Genomic DNA, 6,000 nt, shown 5'->3' on the forward strand with positions numbered 1-6,000 from the left:
TCGGCCCAAATTTCAACCATACATCTTTAGCCCATATATGGCCCATTGTAGCTACCTTCCTTTGCAATGTGGTCCTGCTACATAATTTTATGGTCCCTGTATGAAAAAAGTTCCAGCAGGGCATACTGCATTATACTCCCTCCGTTTCTTTTTATTTGTCGTTTCCGACAACTTCGGCGAAATTAAGGTTCACGCGAATTTACCCTTTTGCCCTTCCTCTTCCCCGATTCGTTCCTCTTCCACACGTTGCGGCGGCGGCGCCCCATCCCAATCCCCAGCGCCACGGCAGGGCCGACGGCGGGGACGGCGGCGCTCTTCCCCACCTCCCTTGCTGCGGCTTCCCCTTCCCACAGGTAGCGGCGCCGGCATCCTGCTTCCCCCCGCCGGTGAGCACACACACGTATGCACATACTCCCTTTTCTCATTCCCCTCTTCCTACACCTTCTCTCACCTCCCTCCCGTCTCTTCGCGAGCCCGCCTCCACCGCCGCCGCTGAGCAGCAATCATCGGCGGTGACCGCCTTCTGTCCACTAGCACTGACTGACACCATCCTCTGCTGCAACTTCTTAGCCAACTGAGCAAGCTTCATTGGCCAGCTGTTTGGTCTTCCATGGACACTGAACCTGCCAACAAAATAAATTCGCAGCTCGGAGTTCGATGTCGGCGGATGGCGGCGATCGAGAGCCTGGGGGTTTGATTAATCCATCGGCGCGGAGGCGACAGCGACAGCTTCTGATCGACCCGGTCACCGTGGCGGCGCGGAGGAGGCGTGGACGGGGGCGTGACGTCCGGTGCCCGACCTGCCGCAGCTCCGGCAGGGCGCCCGCCGCGTGCTGGCGCACGCCCGGCACCCGGAGGTCACCCCGGGAGTCGGACTACCGCGTGCACAGGCGGCACTCCTCCCGCCTCGTCCCGCCGCACGCCATGCACCGCGGCGCAGATGTCAGCGCCCCCCACCGCAGCAACGCCGCCGCCGGCGACGACGACGACGTCCTGCTGCTGCTCCTCATGTTCGCCATCGCCACGCCTGCCGAGCACGCGAGACCGAGGTCGCCATGCTGCGCGCCAGCGCTACTGGAGACTGGGTTGTGGCCTTGCGGGATGGAGAGGGCGCGAGGGGTAAGGATGGAATTTCGCGTAGGATAGCAGGTAGAGATGAACTAGAGCGTCAAATAATAAAAAGGATGTTTTCGGTTTGGACTGATAGCGACAAATAAAACGAAACAGAGGGAGTATATTCATATATTCTGGCTCGTTTTTGGAGACAAATTGGCCCGGAGATTTTCATTTGTTTTCAGAAATGTAAATAAAGGATTCAAGCTTAGTGAAGGACCGAGGGATTGATGCAACCTCGTTACAGTAATGGTGAATCTGTGACATGTAAACGATGGTGCCATTTGTCATTGCTTGAAACGGTAAAGTGAGGCGCTGTTTAGATTCCACCTTAAAATTTTATATCCTATCATATCGAATGTTTTAACACATGCGTGAAGTATTAAATACTATAAGTTAAAAAATAACTAATTGCACAGATTATGACTAATTTGTGAGACAAATCTTTTAAGCCTAATTGCTCTATGATTTAACAATGTGGTGCTACAGTGAACATGTGCTAATGATAGATTAATTAGGTTTAATGTTTGTCCCGCGGTTTACTAACGGATTCTGTAATTAGTTTTTTTTATTAGTATCCGAACACCCCATAAGACATCCTACATGATACCCGATGTGACGCGCTGAAACTTTACACCCTAGATCTAAATACCCCTAACTGATTTATTTTTGAAGTGACACGACTAGTAACTGACGAGTGACGACTTCAGCGACCAGATAGCAGGTTGCACCAATTATTTGCATACAGGATTATATAGCCCACGGTAGGCAGGCACCAATCTATGGGATTCGATCAGTAGTTAAACCAGTTTGACCCAATGCTATTGGCCCAATTTGCTGTACAATATTGGTATCGGCCAAACGATTATTGGCTCGATCGGTGCTTAATTTATTTCTCATTTCTGATCTGGACGCCGCAGGAGCTGAAGCTGAGGCTCGACCGTGTGGATCCCGAAGGTTCTCTTGCCCAAACAAAACTATTTGTGTATTTCCTTTTACAAATCTGGCTTCTAGTGGTGATGTTTTGGTGCCATTTGCTACTCTCTCTTTTTAAATACAAACGATCAAAGCTAAGCTTCTCCTGTCTGTACTCCTCTACCACTAGTAAATCCTTTCGTTGTCAGCGGTGACGCAATCCACATGGTCCCTTCAGGATTTTAAACGTGCACGCTCACAAGTTAATTAAAAGGCGATTACATCACCAGGCGGTGAAGAAAATCTGATTGTCTCGGCGTGACGAGCCCCCACCAAACTCGTCGTCGTCGTTCTCGTGGTCGATCGCCAGTACACGCACGGAGCCAAGCCAACGGAGGAGGAGACGTCAGCAGCGTCCTTTAGCCTTTAGAGCATGTACAATAGTAAGTTATAAGTCAGCTATAAACATGCTATAAACATATTTTAAAGAGCTAAATAGAGAGAAAAAAAGCAGCGGGCTACAGATTTGTAGCCAGCTGTAGCACGGATTCTAAAACGTAATGTGTGTATGACAGGTAGGACCAGATATTAATAGTATAATAAGCAACTATTGTATGAATTGGCTATTACATTAGCTATAGATAATTTAGAGCTAATAGTTGGCTATACTATTAAACTTGCTCTTAGTAAAAAAAGCGTCGCGTCTCTCTGCTGGTCCCCACCGCCAAGCGAGAGAAGAGAAACACGCGGCCCTCGCGTCGGCTGGCGTCACCACCGCGACAGTGCGGCCGCCGCGCGCCGCCACCAGACGCCACCGCCCTCGCGTCGTCGCGCACAGCAGATGCGGTGGCAAAGGCTCTAGGTTACGCTAGTACTGGGCCCAGGCCCAAAACGGGCGGAGGACGGCGGGGCCCACCTGGCAGAGGGGACGAGCGAATCGGAGGCGCGACGCGTGGCCGGCCGGCGGGACGCGCGGGGGGCGTGGGCCCCGAGAGCCGAGCGTACAGGCGAGATTCCGCTGGTGGGGCGGATGACGGGTGGGGCAGGGAAAGGTTGCGGGGCCCACATGGCGGTTAGCGTGGGCGCTGTCGTGTCGTGGGTAAGAGTGTTTTTCTTTTGTTTTTTTATGTAAGCGAGTGTGTCCCCTGCTACTCCCTCCGTCCCAAAATATAACAACTGTTAGCCCTTAGGATTTATCTTAAAATATAACAATTTCTCCATCAACATTCTCTTCCCATTACAACCCTCCACCATCTACTTTTCTCACCTACCCTCACTATTCATCCAATCACAATCTTCCACCACTTACTTCTATCTATTTTTTTTAAATAACCGTGTCCAATCATCTTATATTTTGGGACGGAGATATTACTTTTTTTTCCTAGGGGAGGCGTCTCGGGCGCGTGAACGCCACTAGAGAATGGGAGGCGGCCTGTGGGATGTCGACAAGTGGAGGACACGGCGAATCGGGTGCGGTTCGCGGGACGGACGGTGGAGAGCGAATCGCGCCGATGAGCCGAGCCGAGCCGAGGCTGCGTATGAACAGTGCTGGCTTCAGTGGCTCGGCTTGTGGTAGCAATCAGGAGGAGTAACAGTGGGTGGCCCACGGCTCCAGGATTTGTAGGCACTGTGCTACCAAACAAGTTCTGGGCTCCACGAGGGATGTTGCGAGCGTGCAATGGTCCAACGTGGCCGGGGCCCAAAACGGGCGCAACTTGTGCACGTAAACGGCTCTCCCGGATCGCTTGGCCATGCGTCGCTCTACGTGGGGCCCCCTGCTTTTCGGTGAAAGCGATGGGAGGAAATGGCCAAATGAAATGGGGGGTCACTGCTCCAAACTGCCGCTGCAGATCTGAGATCTGCTCTAGCCTGTTTGTCGTATTTAGATCATTTGAGTCATGCACTTAGGTTCTCAAGATAAAAGATTAAGTTTTTTTTTACGTATAACTATATGGTATTAATGTATGATTGATTAAGTTTTAACTTAAAAATAGATTAATATGATATTTTAGAGTAACTTTTATATATAAAGTTTTCGCACAAAAACACACCGTTTAGCAGTTTAAAAAATATGAGATGAAAATCTTTATCTTTATCTAATTCTTATTGGAGAAATGAACGGAACCTTAGGTTGGATTAATCAGGAGAGTTTCGGATGGAAAGTTCTAAAAAATAAGTTTCGGATGAAAAAAAATTATAGGGGTGCAAGAGGACAAGGGGGTATGAAAGAAGTAAACTTTTTTTTTCGCAAAGTTATAGTGGCCACGTCATAAAAAAATATGAGCAGTTCGATTTTGGTTTTGGATGTTGCTTGCCATTGGATCCACTTATGAACGAAATCAATGTAAAACACTTCCTTACTCTGCTCTGTTCTATTCCTTTTACTACCATTGAACACACACAGTTTTCGATTAGGCCAAGCTACAATGTTTTAGATCGTGCATGACAACCAACGATCCATAATTCGATTTCCTTTATCATGTTTATGCTACAATCAAGACTAAAATTGAACTTTTATGCGAGTCTTCCCACTTGAACCATGTTCATCGTTGCCAAATCTAGCGTCCCCCCCTTCCCCGGCCGGCCGGCCGCGCGGCACACCATCTTTTATGTTTAGCATTTGCCTCCTTGTTTGGATGGCACCAATGAGCTAAACTGAGGTCGAAGATAAGGAAATGATTGATATTTTGAAAAACAAAACCGACTATGCTGGCATAATTAACAAATTAAGTATCTTCTATCTTTTGTTATAGCCAATCAAAGTGTCAGTAGATTCAAAGAGAAAATTCCTTCTGTGTCCTGAAGAGTTACTCAATCCCCTGTATGCCTCTAAAATTTTGATTTAATCATTTACATACCCTTACCATTAGATTTCCGTAAGATATACGAGTGAAGGCGTGTGTTAGCTTATCAGTTTTTTTTAAGAAAGACAAAAATGCCACAGGTTATCACCTCCAATCTCCAAATCGTCGTTGCTCCACATCCCGTCATGCAACGGCTCCTGCATCCAGTCGGCGATGGTGGCTCAATATCGGCTCTGCATCCCGCGCGCGGCAGTGGCTTCGCATCCCGTCGTAGCGGCGGTTCGGCATCCCGTCAGTGCTCGAATTCCGTCCTCGGCACCTGGATACACGAGCTCTCGACGTCCCACCACCCTCTCGCGCCGTCATGCTCATGATGTATAAATCAATGGATCTGTGGTTGCTTAATGCTGATGGTGTATGGATGCACCATAATTAATCAAATTGTTAATTGTGTATCCCTGATGGTGTATGGATGCTTCAGATGTTTTTTTTCCTTCCCGTCAATTGATGCTCCTGATAATTTTGTATGCTCCTTATGGTATTTCTCGTATCACCAAAAAGATCTATTAAATTTCTTCTTCCAAATTTATGTTAAATTTCTGTTGAGTGCTATAACAAAAGATAAACACATTAAATTTCTTCTTCCAAATTCATGTTAAAAATTGTATGTCATAATTATTTAGTCTCATAAAACACTATTAAATTTCTTCCACCAATTTTATGTTTAATTTATGCTGAATGCTATAAGGTAAACACATTAAATTTCTTCTTCCAAATTTATGTTAAAAATTGTATGTACTAATTATTTAGTCTCTAAAACACACAGTGTGCACTCATGAATATTACAGTCTTTTATCAAGTTGACAGCCAAACATGCGCTCAATTTCCAGCTCCTACAACTTGAAGGGTATTATGGACATTTTCAACCAAATTAACGAGTGGAATGAAGTAAACCTAACGGTAGAGACGTGTAAGGGATCAAATCAAAATTTCAAAGGTATGAAAGGGATCAAGTAAGTTTCAGAGGCATACAAGGGATTAGGTAACTTTCTAGGGGCATACAAGGAATTTTCTCAAATCCAAATCACAAGCAAGTTCTCCCTTCACTTTAGATAATCTATAGAACGATGTTCCATCCGGGTGCGGATACTTAACGCCCACCACCACG

General features: G+C 46.9%; 1 long non-coding RNA gene across 2 annotated transcripts; it reads left to right on the plus strand.

The window, feature by feature from the left end:
• The first annotated feature begins 172 nt into the window (after positions 1-172).
• On the plus strand, positions 173-1,405 carry LOC136355937 (uncharacterized). Of its 2 annotated transcripts, none has more exons than XR_010740526.1 (2): positions 173-400; positions 647-1,363. It is a non-coding gene; the product is annotated as an uncharacterized lncRNA (long non-coding RNA). The 2 variants fall into 2 exon arrangements; XR_010740527.1 differs by having other exon boundaries at positions 244-400; positions 571-1,405.
• Positions 1,406-6,000: the final 4,595 nt, after the last annotated feature.

The sequence above is a fragment of the Oryza sativa genome, chromosome 4 (genome assembly GCF_034140825.1).
Source record: "Oryza sativa Japonica Group chromosome 4, ASM3414082v1".
NCBI classification, from domain to species: domain Eukaryota; kingdom Viridiplantae; phylum Streptophyta; class Magnoliopsida; order Poales; family Poaceae; genus Oryza; species Oryza sativa.